The sequence below is a fragment of the Cicer arietinum genome, chromosome 5, assembly GCF_000331145.2.
Source record: "Cicer arietinum cultivar CDC Frontier isolate Library 1 chromosome 5, Cicar.CDCFrontier_v2.0, whole genome shotgun sequence".
Classification (NCBI taxonomy): Eukaryota; Viridiplantae; Streptophyta; class Magnoliopsida; order Fabales; family Fabaceae; genus Cicer; species Cicer arietinum.
The window spans coordinates 45,353,810-45,377,644 of record NC_021164.2 but is presented as its reverse complement, the minus strand read 5'-3'; the positions used below and the strand labels follow the sequence as shown (position 1 = coordinate 45,377,644).

The window sequence follows — 23,835 nt, the reverse complement described above, 5'->3', positions numbered from 1 at the left end:
GGAACTAAACCACTACCGAGTTGGTTACTAAAGATTGAAACTTTCAGTGTATGCTTCTAACAAAGCTGATAATAAAATAACTCTAATACTCTAGTTCTAATTCGAAGAAGTGTTTCTCTCTTTGAACTCATTGATGTTTCTTTCTTGTGTTTTTTACTCTTTAAAGATTTTTCAATGATCTTCTTCTTCAACTTTGACTATCTATTTATAAATAAAATTAGGGCTTCGATTTAGTCCTCGTTAAATTCTAAATTGTATCTTCATTCCTAGCTTGGTCAACAATGATCATATTCAAAAATAATTTTAAAAAAGACGTTTTTTGGTAATATGTTCTTTGGCCAATTCTTTATTTCTGAATCCAATCTCAGCGGTTCTTCTAGATTGATTATGTTCGTATTTTTTTCAGATTGGTTTTGTAATTTTTCAGATTGATTATGTTCATATTTTGTTTTAGATAAATCTTGAACAAATCTTCTTCGAATATTGGCCATATCTTCTTTTCAACTTGGTAAAATATTTTCTTCAATTATAAATCTGAATCAAATCTTATTTTAGATATTCTTCAATTATAAATTTGAATCAAATCTTATTTTAGAATTTCTTTAATTATAAATTAGAATCAAAACTTATTTTAGATTGTCTTCAGAAGCACAAATCTTCTTTCATACTCTATAAAGTCAAATATATTTTTCTCATAAAATTCTTTTGTTATCATCAAAACTCCAAGTGTAAAACAGCTTGATGATGATAAAAGTTGTATTTTTTATAACAACTTTTCTTTATATTTCTTTGACTCCCCTTAACTTAGGGCTCCCCTTAAGTCTAAGTATCATTTTCTCTCCAATTTATCAAATATCTTTATCCCATTTTGTCATTAGACAAATAGACTTGAAAGCGAAACTTTTTTTTTTGTATTTGTCCTTTTTTTAAATAACATGAATATAACATATTACAAGAAAATATAAAAACTAATAAAAGCTAATGTAAAGCTAGACTACTTTGAAGTTATCACAACATCAGTCAAGTATGATGGTAAGGTTTTGGTTTTTCTTGACGAAATCAAACCTATCTTCAACTAGTGGTTTGGTGATTATGTCAATTCATTGGTGTTCAATGTCTACAAATTGAATGTTTAGTACCCCTCTTTTAACAAAGCCCTTAATGAAGTGGTGTTTGATCTCTATGTGTTCAGCTCTAGAATGTAGGATATGATTTTTGGTTAGGCAAATGGCAGAAGTCATATCACAGTAGATGGAAATGTTTGGTTCTAGGATTTTATAGTCTTCAAGGTGATGCTTCATCCAAAGTAGTTGAGAACTATAGCTAGTTGTTGAAATGTACTCAACCTCTATTGTTGACATGAAAATGATGCTTTGTCTCTTACTTAACCAAGATATTAAGTAGTCACCTAGAAAGGTGAAGTTGCCACTATTGCTCTTTATCTCAAGTTTATCTCCATCATATTCAGAATCATAGTATCCACTCACTTTGTACTTAGGAGATTTCTTGTAGAACAAGGTAAGGTGGGTAATATCTTTTAGGTCTAAGGATTCTCCTAACAATATTTAAATGTGATTCCTAAGGGGCAACTTGAAATCTTGCACATACACATACACTAAAAATAATGTCAAGTCTGGAAGCGGTAAGGTAAATTAGGGATCCTATAAATCCTCTATAGGTTTACTGGTCAACTTTTTGGTCCGAATCATTTTTTTCAACTGAACAAGTAGATGCATTGGTATAGCCATAGGTTTGCAATCACTCATCTTAAACTCTTTGAGAAGCTTTTTTGTATATTTAGTTTGATGAATGTATATATCTTTTGCAATTATCTGAACTTGTATCCCTAAGAAAATTATTGGCAAAGAGTGTCATCAGTAGATCCAAAAATAATATCATCAACATAAATTTGAATAATAAGAATTTCATCTCCTATTGATTTTCTAAAAAGTGTATTATCTACTTCTCCTCTTTCAAAGTTTTGTTAAGCAAGAAGTTACTAAGTCTATCCTGATTTCCTAAGTTTAAAAACATGCTTTGGAAACATGATTTGGAAACTTAAAACTTTCAAAACTTGGTGGTTCTTTAACATATCATGCTTCACTTATGTAACCATTTAGAAAATATACTTTTAACATCTATTTGAAATATTACCATATTATTATTTGCAGCAAAAGAAAGTAGGATACAAATAGTTGCAAATGTGGCCATTGGAGCTTGTGTCTTAGTTAATCAATGCCTTCTTGCTGATTGTAGCCTTGTGCGACAAGTCTTGTCTTGCTTATGACCACTTCACTTTTTTCATTTAGCTTGTTTTAAAAAACCACTTGGTTTCAATAATGTTCTTCTTTAGTCTAGGTACTAGATTCCAAACATCATTCCTCTTAACTCATTTAAATCTTCTTGCATTGCAAGAATCCATCAATCATATATGAATGCTTCATCAATAGAGATATGCTCAATTAATGAGAGTAAGACAAACAAAATATTATCTTTTAGTGATAATATGGTCCGCAAAAGATCACTTGAACTTCCAATTAATAGAGTTTCAGGATGAGATGACTTGTACTTCCATCTAGATCTTCCTTTTGACATATCTTGGCTACTTCTGGCTTCGTCCAATTCATCTTCTGATGATTTGCTTGTATCCTATGATTTTTCATGTTCTTTTAATTTTCCTGCATTTGTTTCCTCTTGTTCCAGTAAACCTGCAATATCCTCAACTTTCTTTGACGATTTAAGGTCAAGTTATTTGTCTTATAACATAATATACATCATATAATTGAAGAATGAAATCAATACAACCAAATCATTAGTTTTATTTCTGGTAGTTTCTGCTTCTGCTAAAGTGTTTAGATTTTGGGATCTCCTAGTTCCTCTAAATTTTAGAGAACCTACAAAATATTTATCTAGCTTTCATTTTTAAGATCAAGCTTCTTGTTATCACGAAAAACAAAATATAAGACAATAATTAAGTTTAAAGAGAGATATAACCATTATGTCAAAAATTTCAGTTTCACTTTGAAAACCCTTAGTTATTCTTTTTTGGTTTTCAGATTTTGAATTGCATATTCTCTTATTATAGGTTCTAGATGAAGGGATTTCAATTCCCATCCAGGTTTGTCCTTTTGATGAACTTGATTAAGTGTTTAGGGAAATCTGTTGATTTCTCATCTGAAACTTTTGGTATAGGTTTGCAATCACTCATCTTAAACTCTTTGAGAAGCTTTTTTGTATATTTAGTTTGATGAATGTATATATCTTTTGCAATTATCTGAACTTGTATCCCTAAGAAAATTATTGGCAAAGAGTGTCATCAGTAGATCCAAAAATAATATCATCAACATAAATTTGAATAATAAGAATTTCATCTCCTATTGATTTTCTAAAAAGTGTATTATCTACTTCTCCTCTTTCAAAGTTTTGTTAAGCAAGAAGTTACTAAGTCTATCCTGATTTCCTAAGTTTAAAAACATGCTTTGGAAACATGATTTGGAAACTTAAAACTTTCAAAACTTGGTGGTTCTTTAACATATCATGCTTCACTTATGTAACCATTTAGAAAATATACTTTTAACATCTATTTGAAATATTACCATATTATTATTTGCAGCAAAAGAAAGTAGGATACAAATAGTTGCAAATGTGGCCATTGGAGCTTGTGTCTTAGTTAATCAATGCCTTCTTGCTGATTGTAGCCTTGTGCGACAAGTCTTGTCTTGCTTATGACCACTTCACTTTTTTCATTTAGCTTGTTTTAAAAAACCACTTGGTTTCAATAATGTTCTTCTTTAGTCTAGGTACTAGATTCCAAACATCATTCCTCTTAACTCATTTAAATCTTCTTGCATTGCAAGAATCCATCAATCATATATGAATGCTTCATCAATAGAGATATGCTCAATTAATGAGAGTAAGACAAACAAAATATTATCTTTTAGTGATAATATGGTCCGCAAAAGATCACTTGAACTTCCAATTAATAGAGTTTCAGGATGAGATGACTTGTACTTCCATCTAGATCTTCCTTTTGACATATCTTGGCTACTTCTGGCTTCGTCCAATTCATCTTCTGATGATTTGCTTGTATCCTATGATTTTTCATGTTCTTTTAATTTTCCTGCATTTGTTTCCTCTTGTTCCAGTAAACCTGCAATATCCTCAACTTTCTTTGACGATTTAAGGTCAAGTTATTTGTCTTATAACATAATATACATCATATAATTGAAGAATGAAATCAATACAACCAAATCATTAGTTTTATTTCTGGTAGTTTCTGCTTCTGCTAAAGTGTTTAGATTTTGGGATCTCCTAGTTCCTCTAAATTTTAGAGAACCTACAAAATATTTATCTAGCTTTCATTTTTAAGATCAAGCTTCTTGTTATCACGAAAAACAAAATATAAGACAATAATTAAGTTTAAAGAGAGATATAACCATTATGTCAAAAATTTCAGTTTCACTTTGAAAACCCTTAGTTATTCTTTTTTGGTTTTCAGATTTTGAATTGCATATTCTCTTATTATAGGTTCTAGATGAAGGGATTTCAATTCCCATCCAGGTTTGTCCTTTTGATGAACTTGATTAAGTGTTTAGGGAAATCTGTTGATTTCTCATCTGAAACTTTTGGTTATGTTGATGTATCAGGTTCCTTTGGTAATTCTAGTTTTGTTGATGCTTCACATTCATCAGATGGTTCTGGTTTTTCTAATAAATTTGGTTTATCATAAGGTTTTTCTTTTTGATAGTTACGATTCATCAGTTGATTCTGGTTCTGATAGGTATTGTACTGACCAATCCTTCTTGCATCAGAGTTAGATCTTGGGACATAAAACTTGTTCCCTTTATATCTTGCAAGCATCCACTGACCAGGTACCACAACTGGTGTTTCAATTTGGCTACTTAGAACATTTGCAACATAAATAATTTTGTATTTTGGTACCCAAATTTGGTTGAGTCCTGGTTTGTTAGTCTTGAAATGTTTCTTGTTTTTCCTTGTATTTAACATGGGACAACATAATTTGGAATGGTATTTCTTAGAGCAAATAGTACATAAGATATTAGAGGAAATAGGTTTAGGTGAGTTACAGTTTCTTCAAATCTTAGACCTCTTTTACCATTTCTACTAACTCCTCAAATCTTGAACAACTCATACTTTTTGAATAGGAGGTTGACTTTTGCTTCATGAACTTGATTGCTTCCTTTATAGGTCAGAATCAGACTATCATAAATACTCTTTATTGTCTCATTGTTGGCGCACTTGTCAGACTCCTTTAAAGTGATTGCATTTTTCATGAATGTTTTGGACTTATGATGCATCTTGTACATGTTCGGATCAACATCCATCTCTTTCCTTGGAATCTCAATACTGTCAGTATTCTTTGGAGCAGTATAACCATCTTCCACCAAGTCCCAAAGTTCAAGATATTATGAAATAAAGAAACTTCTCAGCTAGTTCTTCCAGTACTCAAAACTTTATGCATTAAATAGCCTAACAACCCCAGACTTTTGAGGAACACAAACACCTTGACTCTACAAGTCAAATCTTCTCCACACAACCTGCCTACCCCAGATTGTTGAAGGCACACTAACACCTTGACCCTACAATAAAAGTATTCTCCACACAACTTGACAACCCCAGATTGAAGAAGGAACTAAACCACTATTGGATTGAATAAAAAAAGATTGGAATTTTTAGTGTTTGATTCTAACAAAGCTGATAATCAGATTACTCTAACACTCTAGGAAAAAAACACCCATAAAATAATTCTCATTTGAACAAGTGTTTCTCTCTTTGAACTCTAAGATGAATTTGGAATTTGAGCTTAAGTTCTTTTACTCTTTTATGATATTTTGATGATCTTTTTCTTCAGTCTTGAGTATCTATTTATAGATAAAATTAGGGCTTCAATTTAGTCGTTGTTTAATTTTCAATTGTATCTTTATTCCTAGCTTGATCAACAATGATCTTATTCAAAAATAATTATGAACAAGATGCTTTGTGATAATATATTTTTTAACCAATTCTTTATTTATGAATCCACTCTGAGCAGTTCTTCTAGATTGATTATGTTCGTATTTTGTTCAGATTGAGTTTTCAAATTCTTCAAATTAATTTTGTTCATATTTTTTTCAGATTGAGTTTGTAAACTCTTCACATTGATTATGTTCGTATTTTATTGTAGATAAATCTTGATCAAATCTTGACCATATCTTCATTTTAACTTGGTCAAAGATTTTGTTCAATTATAAATCTGAATCAAATCATATTTTATATTTTCTCTAATAATTAATTTGACTCAAATTTAATTTACGATTTTCTTCAATTATAAACCTGAATCAAATTTTATTTTAGATTTTCTTTAATTATAATCTAAATTAAATCTTATTTTAAATTTCTTCATTTACAAATCTTAATCAAATCTTATTTTAGATTGTGTTCAATATCATAAATATTCTTTCATACTCTACGAAGTCAAATATATTGTTCTCATAAAATACTTTTGTTATCATCAAAATTCTAAACATAAGATACATGTTGTCCTACTGCCTTTATGGTTTGGTTGCCTCCCAAAAGCACTTGGTTTAAAGTCCTTAGCAAGACCTTTGCAAATTAATAATTCATTAGTAAGTATTATGGAGACCATTACCTTCTCCATAGGTTTTTCCCAATAATGTTTAAATCTCTAACGATTAACTATAAATTCCCTACCAAATGCTTCTTACAAATCTACACCTTCTTGTTGGTAAACTTTTAAAATTAGAAAAGGTCATAACCATCTATACCTTAAGGTTTCCAGGTTAAAGTTTGAGCCTTGAATTAAAAAGTAAGAATCTTTCCCCCACATGGAACTTTCTTCTTAGAATCCTCTAGTCAGACTATTTTTTAACGTTGGATTTATACAACTTAGAATTTTCATAAGAAAACATTATGTGTTCATCAAGCTCATTAAGTTACAACATTCTTGTTGCACCAACCTGCTTTAAGTCCATGTTTTAATTTTCTTATGGCTCAATCTGTTTTGTGTTGCAACTCAATGGGAAAATAAAACACTTTTCCAAAAATTAGCCTATAATGGGAAATGCCTAAAGGTGTTTTATAGGCAGTCCTATAATTAAGCCCACAAAACATCTTCCCAATAGAGAGAGCAATATTTCCTATAAGGGTTTACATCTTTTTCTAGAGTTCTTTTCATCTCTCTTTTTTAATGTTCAACTTGTTCATTTGTTTGTGGATGGTAAGTAGTGAAAATTTTATGTCGAACTCATTATTTTGACAATAAATTTTCAAATATTTTGTTACAAAAATGAGTTCTTTCGCCATTAATGATAGCCCTTGGTGACCCAAATCTAGTTTAAAAAAATATATGAATAAATTTGTTAACTACCGTGGCATCATTACTAGGAAAAACCAATGCTTCAATCCTTTTGAACACATAATCAATAACTACTAAAATGTAAATATTGCCAAGAGATATGGTTAAGAATATCTTGCAATGGAATTTCTTACTTTCTTGATATATTTCCAACTTTTTGGCATCTATCACAAGTTTTATCTATAACATATGCATCCTTGAAGAGGGTTGGAGAAAAATAGCCTATTTGAAGAGCCTTTGCAATTGTTCTAATTCCTCTTAAATGTCCTTCACATGGAGATGCATGACAATGTTTCAGTATTTCAGGCACTTCCTAATCTGCAACACATCTTCTTAGCAACTGATTAGGATATTTCTTGTACAAGTATGATTCGTCCCTATAATAAGCTTTAACATTGTGAAGAAAACTTTATCATTGTTCATATTTCATATATGGGGTTAAAATTCCACTTGCCAAGAAATTCACCGCATCAACATACCAAGGTGCTCAGCTTCTTGAACCATTCCAAATAAAGTTATAAGTTGCTCATCAGGAAAAGTATCCCAAATGAATAATTCTTGCTTGCTCTCTTCATTTTCAAGTATCTTAGACATGTGATATGCAATATGATTTTTAACACCTTTCATATCTCTTAACTTTGGCTTTGCATCCTTTTTTTGCAATTAAATACTTAATGGCAGCATGGTCTATATAAAGAATGACCTTTTCTCCCACTAAATAAGATTTGAATTTATCAAATGGAAACACACAACCATTAACTCTTTTTTCGTGGTATTGTATTTAAATAAGGATCAATCATGGTCCTACTAGCATAGTAGATTGAACGAAGTACCCTTCCATGCCTTTAACAAAGCATTACCCTCTTATCATAGTCACTTGCATCACACATAGCTTCAAATGGCTTCTCTCAGTCTGGAGTATTAATAACAGGCGTTGTCATGAATGCTTGCTTCAGAGTGTCAAATGCCTTAACACATTCAACATCAAATTCAATTGCTATATCATGTTGTAGATATTTACACAAAGGTTTCCAAATTTGAGAAAAATATTTGATAAATCATCTATAGAATCCAACATGTCCTAAGAAGCTCCTTGCCCCTTTCATTGAAGTAGTATGAGCAAATCTTTCAATCTTTGCCTTATGTACCTCTAACAATTTTTTAGAAATTTTATGTCCCAACACAATGCTCTCATTTACCATAAAATAGCATTTCTCTTAGTTCAATACCAAATTTGTCTTGTCACATCTTTCCAGTACTTGTCCTAGGCTATGTAAACATTTACGGAATGATTCTCCGAAGATTGAAAAATCATCCATAAAAATTTCCAAGGATTTTTCTATTAAATCAGATAAAATTGACATCACACACCTCTGAAAAAGTAGCGCGTGTGTTACACAATTCAAAGGGAATTCTTCTAAATGCAGAAGTTCCATAAGGGCATGTGAAGGTTGTCTTTTGTTGATTTTCTGGTGCTATAGCAATATGGTTGTAACTAGAATAACCATCAAGGAAATAGTAGTATTGTTGGCTTGCCAAACTATTTAACATTTGATCAATGATATGTAGTGGGAAATGATTTTTCCTTCTAGCTTTGTTGGGTTTTCTCTACTCCATGCAAACCCTCCAACCGATGGCAAATTTATTTGGAATCATCTCATTCTTGTTGTTTTAAAACCCGATGACTCCCCCTTCCTTTGGCATACCATGCATAGGGCTGACCACCAACTATCTAATATGACCTGAATGGTTTCTGCATCCATCCACTTGATGATCTCCTTTTTAACAACTCCTTTCATGATAAGATTCAACCTTCTTTGACTTTCAATTTTATTTTTAGAATAATCTTCCAACAAAATTTAGTATGTGCAAATAGTAGGGATTATTCCCTGGATGTCCAACATTTTTCAACCCATTTATACTTCTTTAACACATACATCAATAACTCCTCTTATGTGGAATATAGCAAGGATAAGATAATGGCTTGAACTGTGTCATTCTCCCCAAGATACACATACTTTATGTAAGATGTGAGCTGCTTCAATTCAAGTTCAAGAGGGGATTCAATAGATGCCACATTATTTTTGAAACATTACTTAGTCAACTCGAATGATTCACATCTTCTATTCCATAGTTTAAGTGGAAGAAATTATGGATTTTTCAACTCTGCAACTATTCTGGTTCCTCCAAAAGCCAGTTGTTCTGGTTCCTCCAAAAGGAAACTTTGACATTCCTTCTTTACTATTTAAGGACCGACTTAAATCTCTTTTGGAAAATGATTTATTTCTGTTGTACCACATGTGTTGGATTATTCTTGAGATAAAGGACATCTTTTCATCATCTAAGTCTTCACTATGATTTTCCCATTCTTTTTCCTCTGAGTCTTCAATTGCTTGGAAAGTCTTTGAATTCATCTTATTTCCTTGGGATTTGAGAGCCAAGGACTTTGACTTCTTTTTCGGCCTATCTTCAACTTGTTCAATCTTATAGGATTTGAGTGAACTCATCAACTCTTCCAGAGGCAGTTTATTTAGATCGTTAGCCTCTTGAATAGTCGTTACCTTTGGTCTCTATTTGTTGGGAAGACTTCTGGGGATCTTCTTGATATGGTCGGCAATAGTGTAGTACTTCTGGTGAACCATCAGTCTAGAATCTAGAAAACATGTTTTCAATGTCTTCATCTCCTTCGTATTAAAGAGTTCATAATTTATGATGAGTATATTTTCTTTGGCTTCATGTACTTGCTTGTTTCCTTTGTTGTTAAGAACCAGAGCATCATAGATACTCTTAGTTGTCTATTTCTTATTGCATTTTTCAAACTCTTTGAAGGTGATAACATTCATCATGAAGATTTTGACTTTATGATGCATTTTATATCGTTTCTTTTGATCACCGTAGAAATTCTTTCTCGATATTTCAACGCAACCAATATCTTTTGGAGCCTCATAGTCATCGTTGACTATGTCCAAGAGTTCAGGATCATGAGAGGTGTAGAAACTTCTGAGTATGCGTTTTCAGTAATCGAATCTCTCTCCATCAAACAGGGGAAACCTGAATGTTTCCATCTATATCTTCTTCATCATCGTTAGCCATCAAAACATATATTTATTCAAACATGGTTAAGTGTTTTGCTTTGAGACCGAGCTCTGATGTCAATTGTAGAACGAAAAACACAAGAAATGGGGGATGGTTGAATTGTGTTTTTTGTTTAAAATGTTTTTTGCGTGGTTATACTAAAATAAAGAAAGCAGATAGTGTAAATAAAAACATCCCAGAGATACACGACCGATTTTTCCTAGTTCACCACCAACATAGTAGTTAGGTCCAATCCTTTCAGCTTAAAACATTTAATCCCCTAATTCACCACGAAATAAAACTTATATTTGAGTACCTACTAGACACAATAACTATGTTAAATCTTATAAACCTTCTAGTTTAGTACAATTAAGCTATTCAGGAAGACATCCACTATTGGGATAGGTTACAAAAGAAAGGTTTTGGGGGTTTTTTTGAATTAGCTCTCGTAGAGAATGTTTACAAATTTGTTTCTTCATAAACTTTTCTTAGCACTAAAGTGAAAAATAGTGATAATGAGCAAGAGTGTAGATGTGCTTATAGCTTGTGTGTTTCTCCTTTTCCTTTGAGGAATGCACATTCTTTTATAGAGAACAACTATGGATTTTGACTGATGTCCTGATAGCAAGAAATCAACATAATTCATGAAGTTTCATATTGTATCTTTTGAGATTAATTTTCCATAGAAACATTCAAAAATGGATATTGTAATTGAGAAGTAGAGGATACGATATTTAGAGCATGACTTAAGATCTTCAAACAAGTAGCAGATTCAGGATGCTCATTTGAGGATGCATAAATACTTTGTCTTCTTTAGAGCGTTGACTTACATCAAAGCATTGGCTTTCATCACAACATATAACATGAATCAGAGTCAGATAATCAAATGATTGAAGTGCTGATGTGATTATCAGAGGTAGATGATCAATTGTTTGTTAAGCTTATTCGAGACAGACAAAACACTTAGATTGACAGTCTTATTAGAGGTAGACGTAAAGAGAAAAGCTCCTTTAAACAGAGACAATTGGAACATAACATATTATGATATCCAGAGTTACCAGAACCAAAGTATTGCTTGCATTATCGGAGTCAACCAACACACAACAACACTCATGTCACTAGTGGTGTGTGTCATAGTGCTTTCATTAGACTTACATAAATAGAGTGAAGTGAAGTCTAGTTGTTCCTTTGTTTTCTTTCAATTATTAGTGGATACAAGATCAAAATATATATAATTCAATTGATCTAAGACCTGCACACTTAATCAAAATGTTAGTGCATTAAATTGTTCCCACAAACGATTTTGTTATCATCAAAACAAGTAAGGGGCATATTTATTTAAACCAACTTGGTTCTAACAACATGGAATAGTCAAACTTTGAGGGTATTGCATTTTATTTGGGAGATTTTGCTACAATATCAAACTACACTCCTTGGTCAATGCTACAGTTTTAAAATCCTAATTCTCATTATGTTAGTAATATTGTCCTTAAGAAGCTTTCCATAATTTGGCATTTGTTCTAAAGCTTCAATTAAGGGTATGTGTATACTGAGTTGTTTCAATACATCAAGAAACTTATTGTAATGTTTTTACAATGCAACTTTCCTAATCTATTAAGAAAAAAAGAAGTGGTGGAACTTAATGTACAAGTTTAACAACGTTACTAAGTGCTGCAACATCTTTTTGACTTTGCATAACGAGTTATTTTCTAATTCAATGTTAGCTCCATTTTTTTGGATCCTGTCATTATGCCTCATAATACTTTCCCTTTCTTCTCATCACTATCAATTTGTTTTCCATCCTTTAAACCAATAGCCTTGACCTGCACATTTCCTTTAGTTGATTCAATAGTTGGACTTTCTATGTTAATGGGTAAATATCCACTAGGTTTTCCATTCACAATTGTAGCAAGTTGTCCCAATTGAATTTCCAAGTTTCTGATGGCCTCTCCATGCTACTGAATGGTAGCTTTTGTTTTGGCCTTATGAGTATCAGTTGTGGCCATATAAGAACAAGTTTTCAAAAAAAAAAAAAAAAACCTTCAACAATTTCTCTAAAGATGATTTTATGGAGTTTTGAGGTAGTATTTGTGGAAAACAAGGAGGTTCAATAGGTTTTTCTTGTTAAGTAGTTTCTTGATTACTCCATGAGAAATTGGGATGGCTTTTCCACCCTGGATTATAGGTGCATGAATAAGGATTGTTTCTATTATCCACATAATTCATAGAGATGGGGTTTATCGGAGCATTCACCATACACATGCCCTCCTCCACAATAACCACAAGCTATAATGTTTGTAGTTGTAGGTACCACTGTTATTGGTTATGTAGTTGTTGGTGCAGAGGTTTTCACAAAGTTCTTTAGTAAGTTGGTTAATATTGCCATATGAGCTGCCAAAGTTGTGCTTTCACTTACTTCATGAACTCTAACCACCTTTTTGGCTACATTGACTCTAGCTCCACACATTCTTCATAAAACTCACTCAATAAAGATCCCATTGATAACACATCAAATATTAGCCTTGTTGAAGGTACCAAACCATTATAAAAGGTTTCTAGCTGGATGCAAAATGGTATCCCATGATGAGGACACTTCCTAAGGAAATTCTTAAACCTTTCCCAAGCCTTAAACATAGTTTCGTCTTCAGCTTTTTCAAAATAGGCCATGTCATTTCTCTTCTTAGCATTGAGGACATGAGGGAAATACTTCACCAAGAACTTTTATGCCATATCTTGCCATGTAGTCACTAAGTTGGGCTCCAGAGAATTCAACCATGCTTTAGCTCTGTCCTTGAGTGAATAAGAAATTATTTTAGATGGATCACTACTTATTTGACCAATTCTTCTATTTCATAAATTCCACCATTATTTAGAGCGAATGCCTAGATGTTTAAAATTGGTGAGGCTCCTCAAGTGCAAAATTCACCCTTTTAGTTTGGGCTTCACTGGCTCCTCACCACAAGAAAAAGAAAAGCTATAAAAACGGAAAAGCCCTAAGAATGAAATTTGAAAATCTAACGAGCAATCAATGTTTCATTTGCTCCACTAGACCTTTACGATTTTCAGTAAAAAGAGAAATTTCCAAAAGGGGTAGAGAGATGATGAATCATCCCGTCAGCTACTCACAATAATGGTGGAATTTCACTGTTAGAAAAATTGGTCAAATAAGAAAACTTGGAGTAGCGAAGCATCCAAAATATTCCTTCTTCTCTAATTATATCGACGACGTCTTCCTGGTCATGTATCTTATCTTCTTTTCTTGTAAGTTCAACTCAATACGATTCGATAATCTTTTCTTGATATTTCCTTTCTATCATAATTTTACCCACACATTCAATGTTTATTGCCTCTATTTGTTGTCTCAGATTTTCTTTTTGTAGTCGAGTGACTTTATTTTTTCACAAGAATTTTTCAATGACTCTTTAAGCTTAAGGCCTTCAATAATTGTTTCTTTTCATTCTTGACATCTCAGACTCAACTCTTTGTTTGTGCCTTGCAAAGATATCTGAGTTCTTTCTTTGCTTTCTTCTTCCCCCATTCCTTTTTTCGCACTCACTTAAAGACAAGAGATTGTTGGGTGTTCTCATATTGCACATCTTTATATAAGCTCATTGATTCATTTCCAATTATTCTTGCAACTTTTCAATCTTTTGTTCTTTTTTTTTCCATGTCAGCCTATAAGTCTTCATTGTTGAGAAACGAGATATTATGGTGAAATGGTAGTTTCATTTCTCGTGCTTTGTTTTTCACCCAATCGTGATATTTCTTTCCTACACCACAGCTTCGGGGGCCTATCTCTCTCATTTTTCTTGCAACATTATCCCAAGATTTGTGAACCTTCCTTAGAAGATTAGCATTGTGAATATCTCGCCCAAGTAAAACAAAATAATCGTCACATCCATCATTGAGGATGTTAACATAGGATAGCTTAGTTGTCTTAGGGCCAAATAGGGAACATAGTTTATACATCCCTTAGTTTCCATGAGGGGAACATCAAAACAATCCATGCATATATAAGTCACTTCCTTGATGTCATGAATCCGAGAATACCAATTCACCTTTCTTTCATTGAGATTTCCCAAACTATTTGGCCATTCTTTATTACCCTAAGTTTTTAGTTGGTGTCCTTCTTATAAGGCATGTACGAGTCGAAGAAAAAGTGTTGGTGAGCAACAAGGGATAAAACATTTCTCTTTCTCATGATGAAGATCAAGATTGCAGTATATGTTAGCAAGAACCATTGGTACTAGGTTCTCTCATCTATGCTTGGGATCCAAAAAGACGCCAATTGCATTTAAGTCCACAAAATCTTTGTTGTTTTGGAATAAAACAATCCCAAAAACAACTAAGGCAAGCATAATCATGAAAGCATCCCATTTTTGTCTTTTGGTAAATTTATGGTTCTTTCTTTAGTATATTTTCTTAGGAACTCATTCAAATCACCTTTGTCGGTCTTATTTTCTTCAACTTCACTTATAGGAATATACAGTGTCTCATCAATTATTTTTAGTAAGGGGTAGTGATTCATGTATTGGTAAGGCTTGTTTCCCATCATAGGATGTCGTAGTATTTGTTCAAACTTCTCATGTGTTGGGGCCAATTAAAAGTCCCTAAAAGAGAAACACCTAAAAGGAGGATCCTAGAATTGGGACAATTTGTAACATAATCCACTTGCATGTCAACCTCAAGAAAATCTAGAATTTCCCCAAATTTTCCTGTGAAGATTACACATTGTACTTTCTTCAACTTGCAAGCGAGACTTTTTCGACTACTTATATCTGATGTGAAAACCCTCAATAGCACAGACTTCCTTATATCTGATCTCATGTTTCCTATGGTCAAAGATTTGCACAACAAGCTTCCAATTTTATGGTTCTTTTATATGAAAATGATATATCCATGACTTTTTTTTGAAATAGGGAACAAAAGAACATGATGCAAAATGAAATGAAGCCAATGAGATATGCATGATTATGTTAGAGAACAAAAGTAAATATGAGATATAGTAGTTTTTTCTTTATATACACATGTGACCTATAATGCAAAATATTTTGAAAAGTGGCTCTATAGTTCTAATTCGGTTCCTAGAGTACACAAAACCAATTCTGAAATATTAATCAAATTAATAGGTAAATTATTAAAATGAAAATATTCTAGAAATGGCCAACTTTAGGTAATTCTAGAAATTACCAAATTTAGGTAATTCTAGAAATGACCAACTTTATAAAAACCAAACATGATATACATCTACAAGATTATCACTACATAGTTTCTAACTTATCTTAGGTTGCACTCATCCCAAGTATAAGATGTTGAAACCAAGTTAGTTTTTCATTTATAGTTTTGATGTTAACAATAGGAAGAAGAAAATCATAGGAAGATACCAGAGAAAGTGACCAAAGGAAGCAACCAGAGGAAGTGACAAGAGGAAACAACCAAATGATGAGAGATCAGAGGAACACAAAGTATACACGTCTGCCTTTGAACATATGCCTTTGAAAGTAATGTGCTTCTAAAGGTTACAAAGATTGCCTTTGATGTATGATGTTTGGGTCTGATGTTTGGATCTGAAGACTAAGTATGATAGTTGGGTCTGAAGACTACCTCTGATGAATAGCTCTGAAACTGAGTTTGAAGACTACATTTTAAGCATGCCTCAAGATCCCTTGCATGTCTCTGATGTGCACAAAATCAACATGCCTTTAAAGAATTCATATCAAGGTACAATTAACTATGATGAGATTTTTTAAATCATAAATTCAAAGCTCACAATCCGCTGATCAAAATGGGCCAACACACTCTAAATGTTGCCTATAATGTTGCATTGATTAGGAAGTTTCAACAAGGTGATTTGATCAATGCCACTAATTCTAAGTCATGCAATTATGCTTTTAACTATCATTATTCAAGAAACACAACATTTCACTCAAACAAGAAAGTTAATGCCTCTAACGGAAATTCAGTAGCTGAAATTGAAAGAATTAAGTATGAAAAGAAGACTTGGTCGAATAAAAAACACTTACTCGAAAGAAATATTTTCTATGTGTTTTGTAGTGTGAGAGTCATTGTTACAATCAACTTGTTAGAAACAAATCAATTTGTTCCCAACTCTTGTAAACTAGCTTGATAGTGGCTTTCGTGTTCCTCAAACAATCTGTAGGTTTTCAGATTGTGTTGAGAAGATATTGCTAGTAGAGTCAAGGTATATGTGCTCCTCAAAAAATTTGTAAGCGTCAGGTTGTTTTGAGAAGACTGACTTGTAGGGTCAGATGTTGTGTAATTCAAGTTTTGCATTAGTGGATTAAATTCTTCTAAGTGAAGGGATTAGACGTAGCTACCAAGTTGGTGGTGAATTATGAATTCTTATGTCACTTTAATATTACAATCCTTATTTTTCTTCTACCTCTTATCACTTAACCCGAACTAGTTTTAAATAAATTAGCAAAAAGAATCAAACTTAGGATGGATAATTCAATCCTCATTCTCATGTTTGCACCTTCATAAGACCCACTCATATGTGTGTTGATTTGTGTAGAGAGCTAAATAAAATAATCGCAATGAAAAATATAATAGAGTAAAAAATATAATAGTCACAATAAATATAACCACAAATATTAAAAAAAAACATAAGAGATGTAGGATAACTTAAAATAAAAAATAAATATGTACACTTAATTAAGTTGGACTTGACTCTAAAAAATTTCTAACAAAGTTACCAGTTGTCGCATCTAAATTGTCTACGAAAAATGAATCACCACAAATTTTATTTTATTAAAAAAAAAATTAGATAAACCCCTAAAAGATAATAATCTTTGAACCAAAAGTTGATTTTTCGAGTTGATTAGAATAAACAACAACTCTATAATTAATTGTATAAATATCATGATTATTACATTTTTATTTGTTTCACCCCAAAAACAATAAACATAAAAATATAATTTTTTTTAAATTAAATAAAGAATATATATATATATATATATATTTATTAATTAATTTGTAAGAGAAATATCTTGCTTCTACGTATTAATTCAGGTAGAAGTTAGATAAATATTTGTTGATTGATCAATTTTATTACCAACACTTTGTATTATTCTTTTAAAAAAACTCTAAGAATAAAATGATAATCTATTAAGAAAACTAAAAATGAAATACCAAGGGATAGGAGTGGTGTACACAAGATGCAATTAGTCATTCATTTAATGTACAAATATAATCGACAGTTTTTTCTCGCACACCTTATTTTCTAAAAAGTTTCTAAATTCGCTAGATAAATATTTGTTGATTGATCAATTTTATTACCAACACTTTGTATTATTCTTTTAAAAAAACTGTAAGAATAAAATGATAATCTATTAAGAAAACTAAAAATGAAATACCAAGGGATAGGAGTGGTGTACACAAGATGCAATTAGTCATTCATTTAATGTACAAATATAATCGACAGTTTTTTCTCGCACACCTTATTTTCTAAAAAGTTTCTAAATTCGCTAGATAAATATTTGTTGATTGATCAATTTTATTACCAACACTTTGTATTATTCTTTTAAAAAAACTGTAAGAATAAAATGATAATCTATTAAGAAAACTAAAAATGAAATACCAAGGGATAGGAGTGGTGTACACAAGATGCAATTAGTCATTCATTTAATGTACAAATATAATCGACAGATTTTTCTCGCACACCTTATTTTCTAAAAAGTTTCTAAATTCGCTTTGAATAATTAATCAGTGTAATTATATATTTCAACAAAATAATATTAAAAAATGCCCTCACGCAGGATCGAACTACGGACCTTCAGTTTACAAGACTGACGCTCTACCACTGAGCTATAAGGGCTACTTATACTGAATAATATAATAATAAATATATAGACGTGTTAGTCTAATATAGTACATATGGATAAATCCAAAGAGAAATAGGGTGGAACCGTGGAAGAAAGAATTCTCATATAACATCTTTCCCTTCTTTATAAAAGAAAAGAGAACGACAGCGAAATATGAACTGACATGGAAAAATAATATATTTTAAAAATAGGGTGGCCTAAATACTTAACCACATATGTAGATTAAGGCTTTAGAAGTCAAATGGGTTCTTTGGGTCATGTATCGACCCATCTTCTTCTTCTTCTCTAGCACCGAAATATTGACAGAGTTTCAACAAAAATAATATTAGGTGAGTATGTTCCTAAAATTTTAATAATAGATTTTTTTTGAGTAAAATATAGTATTCTAAAAAATAGAGAGAGAGATAAATGATCGAATTTAAGTTGTCATTTTTAATAATTAAAATTTAGATTTTAAAAATATATTTTTTTTTTCAAACACTATAATTTTGATATTGTTAAAAAGCAGTTTATTAACTACAATGACAATAATATATAATTATCAAAATATATTTGAACACAACCCATTTTTTTAGATAACAAAATGGTATGGTTTGAGTATTGGTTAGATTTTTATGATTTTTTGGATGATTTGATTTTTATATCTCTAGATGAAACTCACAATGTACACAGTTTAGATTTAGGTTGTAAAATTAGTTTATTTTATAATTATGGTAGAGCTGTTTTTGTAATTTTTCTTATAAATTACTCCATCCAATTCTTTTTATAAGAGACACTTATGTTATAATTCGGTCAACAAAACTTAATATATTTAGTCTATAATATGAACTAAATAGATAATTTTTGTTAATTAAATTATAATTCAAATATCTCTTATAAAAAATGATTAGAGATAGTAGTATTTTTTTAAAATTCTTAGGGATTTTGAGGTGATTGTGGCCATCCTATATCCCCAAAAAAACTCCGCGTGAATTGTAAAAAGGGGGAGCATGAGGAATCGTGCAACCATGGCAGTACAAACAAAAAAAAACACGAAGGAGGGGAGGACGGAACGCGCGAGCCAGCCAGACGATTAGTTGAAGTGGCGACACATGAAGAGAGAGGTTACGAGGGTGGTGTCCAATATCGCAAACAATAAAGGGAATTCAAGAAGACGCAATTGATAATGATGGAATATGAACGTCGTGGTTGGCTTATCTTGCTGTCATTATAGTAGTCATGGCCATAGGTAGGCAGTACAACGGGCTACGTTGGACACAGTCCGACAACGGCCAGGGACAACTTTTCTCCTTCGACCTCTTTCCCCTTTTTTTTAATTCAAATATTTTGTTATAGTTATTTCTTTTCCCTTTTTGTTTTGGGTAAGGTATTGTTTTAGAGTTCAATTGCTATGTCTTAACAATATAAAATAGTTTTATACCCTCGTTCAATTATAATTCATTATCTTATCATGTAATTATATTTTATAATAATTTTTTTTATATAATTACCACATTCTTAATTCTTATTGGACGTCCGTGTACTGAGGGTGTGTTTTTTTTTTCCCTCTCATTGTTTTAACTAGTTGCCAATGTATTCATGAATAAAGTTTTAAAAAAATTTCACCAACAATTACAAAAGAATGAGCATAATAAAAATTTCATCTTTACTTAACAAATATAATTACAATGGACAAAGAGGGATGTGCATCCATTTTATAATACATATTTTTTAAATCCATTTTATTTGATTAGTTAAATTCATATAAATTCTACAAAATCATATTAATCTCATATAAATTTGTTATAATTTTTATATATTTTAACCAATAAAATAAGTATATTAAAAAGTATGTATTAAAAAGTATAAATTTAATTACAATTTTAGTCATTCTATTTTTACTCATTCAACGAAATTAGTCTCTCTATTTTAAAAGTCATTAGTTTTGGTCAATTCCTCTAATTTTTTAACTAAAAAATGATGACATGAGATATTTTAAATAACTTGACATATGATAGGATAATGTAAAATAATTAATACCTATGAAATTGAAATAAAACATCGTACAAACTTATATTTCAACTTTTGAATTGTTTTATATTTTTAATTTAATTAATGACATATAGATAGTTATATATCATAAAATTGTATATCACATCATTAAAAATATATAAAATCATTTTTTTTAGTTCAAAAATATGAAAGAGCGACGAAAATTGTCAACATTTAAAATAGAAGACCAATTTCGTGAATTGATAATAATATAGAGATCAAAATTACAATTAAACCAATAATATATTACAAATATTTTTTTTTTAAAATACATTATAAACAATATGAACAACACTAAAAAAATTGTATTTTAAAACATAAAAACATACCATTTCACTGTCGTTCGTTTTGCCTCCTCTCCTTTCTTTTTTAATTTATTTATCTCCTCTCTCTTTTCAACCTTTTGTTTTGTCTCTCTTTTTCTTTTTAATCTAAATATTTAACCTCTATTTATAGTGACTAATTCGGTTAAAATTCTTTAGAAAAATAATATCTCAATTACATATAAATTAGGGTATAATCATAATATTTCGTTTTTTCATTGAAAACATGCCTTAAATGGCTAAAATTTGATTTTGTTTGGAAATAAATCAATCACAAAAATCAATCCTATTTAATTAAAAAAAAATATAAGTTTAAATTAATTTAATTTTTTTTATTTTTAAAATTAAAAAAATTGAACTAATTTTTAATTTTATCTTTTAAAAAATAAAGATAAAAAGTCAAAAATATCTTTTTTTTATTGCGAATAATTAAAAATGATGGACAAAATTAGGTGTCAACAATGAGAATCCTCGTACCATGATTCAATGAATCTCATAAACACAATTTCATAATAATCGACTTCTTGTAGTGCAAATATATCAATCTCTATTATTAAACACACTCCAAATCTTTACATTAGATTCATGGATCAACCGATTATGAGTGTATTTTTCATAAACCAAGGGTGAAGATTGAACGTAGTTAAAGTTGAGTAAATCGATATTGGGTGTTGAATTTTCTCTCCCTTAACTCTTTATATTCAACATTTAAGTTTTGAATTCACATCACTCGCACAATATTACACTATTGTTTCACTATTTGCACTAACACTTTAGAATATTCTAAAATTAACCTATTTTAAGTTTCAATTGAGAATTATTTATCTTAAGTTCAAATTAAATTTAAAAATATCACAATTTAAACTTGTTTTCTCGTTACTAATATTTCTACTTCAAGAGAAAAGAAAGAGATATTCTTTCTAAAAATTTAGAGTAAACTAAAAAAGTAGAAACGAAGTAGTTTTCAATAAAAAAACTGCCCCGTCATTGAAAAATATTGTACCTTTTTAATTTATTTTGATAAATAAATGTGAGTAGTTAGTTTGTTATTTGGAGAGGAAGAAAAGTTACTTGAAGGGATTCAACTTCTGACCTCTTATCAATACTACTTCGGTGTCCCAACCCAAATCACGGGAAAAAAAGTCTTCGTGGACGAAAACTATTGCACTTAATTTGTGGTTTTTTGAAATTCAAATAATCTTTGAGGGTGGTTTTATCGTTGAAGGAAATTAAGATTGAAATTAACTTTCCGGATTGGTTTCTATAATCCCACATGTTGACCATTTAGCACAAATGTAATAACTATCCCTTGTACTTAAGGTTGAGAATAGGTTAAGTCGTTCGACAGGGGTGTATGGTCTGACTTGGCATGACTTATTTAATAAAAAGGCTAGTCTCAGACTATTTTTAAAGCTTATTTATTTAAATAGGTCAGAATTATGCTTATAAAAAAGTCTATTAGGCCTGACAGACCGGCTTATATATATTTAATTATTTATTAATTTTATTTTTTATTATTATATTAATAATATTATTTCCTATTTTAAATTCTATCAATTAGGCAATCACTCAGTAGTTCCATATTCGATAGTCATTCTATATTTGGTAATCGTTCCATATTCGATAGCCATTCAATTAGTCAATAACTGAGTAGTCATTCCGTATTTGTTTGAGAGGTAATAATGGGTGTGTTTGTTTCAGAAAAAAAAAAAAAAAATCTATTCTTTGAAACCAAGAATTATGTTTTAAGGTTTAAAGGATATTTGTTTCAGATTTTTTTAAAATTATTTTGTTAGAAAAATTATTTTTTGTTTAATATATATAGATATGTACATTAATATTGGTATGTGGAGAGCATCATGTGGTATGAGTAGAACATTTAAATGTTTTAATATGATTAAGGTTTTTAAATAGGTTTTCAGGACATACTTTTAAAAAGGTCAAGGCAAGTCCAAATAAAAAGTCTATGATAGGTCGTAGGCCTAAAAAATTAATCGTAGGTCAGACTCAGGCCTTTCAAAGTCTGGTCTGGTTTATCATATTCCCACCCCTACTTGTACCGTAGAGAACATGAAACCCTCCATACCCAAAACTTAGCCGCAACATAAAATCATCTTCTTTTTGTTCCTAGCTCTTTCTTCATCTATCTGTTGGAGATATGTGGTTTAAATCCGTATACCTTTTTTCTTTTTTTCTTTCTCATTTTACTTAAATAAGCGTTTATCAAATATATTTAGGTTTTCTCGTTTTGGTGCAGTGTTTGATTTTTCTTTTTGGTGCGATCTTCATTTAGTACAAATTAACTTCGATCAAGTGCAAATTTAGAATTAATCAATGACGTCTTTAGCGTCGTCAACGTTGCAACTCCGAAGACATGTGTATTCCAGACACTTCAATTTCGTCAAATTTGTAGGTTTTGTCACTATTTTAGATATTTATCCGTTTTATGTTATTAACTTAGATGTTGTGAATTTACTCACAAATTCATTACTTTTAGTTTTAATAATTTTGAATTGTATTGTACTGGATCAATGCAATTTCTATCAATTTGAATGAATTAAAATCGTTTTTTAATAAATAAATAAAAGATCACTTGTACTATTGTAATGAAATCATAAGATAAAAGAGATTAAGACTAATCTCATTAAAAGATAAGCATTGGATCATGATGGAGAATAAAACTCACAAGGTTTAATATTGAATAAAAGATTAAAAAAATTGATATAGTGAGTTTTCTATATATTGAGAATCTAACTACCATAAAAAATTAACTAAGAAACTAAAATATAACTAGCTCTAACAACTTAATTGAAACGCTAGAAACTAACTACCATAGAGAAACTATCAATCAAACTAAAATCCAACAAACTCTAACTTATATCATATTCTTGTTTACAAGTAAAAATAAGTAGTTTGTTGGTCGAGAATGACAAGCATTCGGATTTTAGGTCAACTGAATTTCTCTTAGTAAAGTAAGGTCAGAAGAAAAAAAGACAATTGAATGTAAGTCAATCGAATCTTTGTCAAGTCTACATAGGTCCACAAAAGTCGCAAAGACATACGGATGAGTCAAAACTCAGTAAAACTTGATAATTTGGTAGTTATGCTCATATTCCACGTTTTTAGCACTACCAACGATCAACACAAAGGTACGTCTGAGGAAAAAACATACAATATTGCCAACGAG

General features: G+C 30.6%; 2 non-coding genes across 2 annotated transcripts; one reads left to right on the top strand and one right to left on the bottom strand.

The window, feature by feature from the left end:
• Positions 1 to 13,025: 13,025 nt before the first annotated feature.
• Positions 13,026 to 13,132, top strand: LOC113783955 (small nucleolar RNA R71). Its single transcript, XR_003470009.1, has one exon. It is a non-coding gene; the product is annotated as a small nucleolar RNA R71 (small nucleolar RNA).
• A 5,083-nt stretch (positions 13,133 to 18,215) lies between these two features.
• Positions 18,216 to 18,287, bottom strand: TRNAT-UGU (transfer RNA threonine (anticodon UGU)). The gene has a single exon. It is a non-coding gene; the product is annotated as a tRNA-Thr (tRNA).
• Positions 18,288 to 23,835: the final 5,548 nt, after the last annotated feature.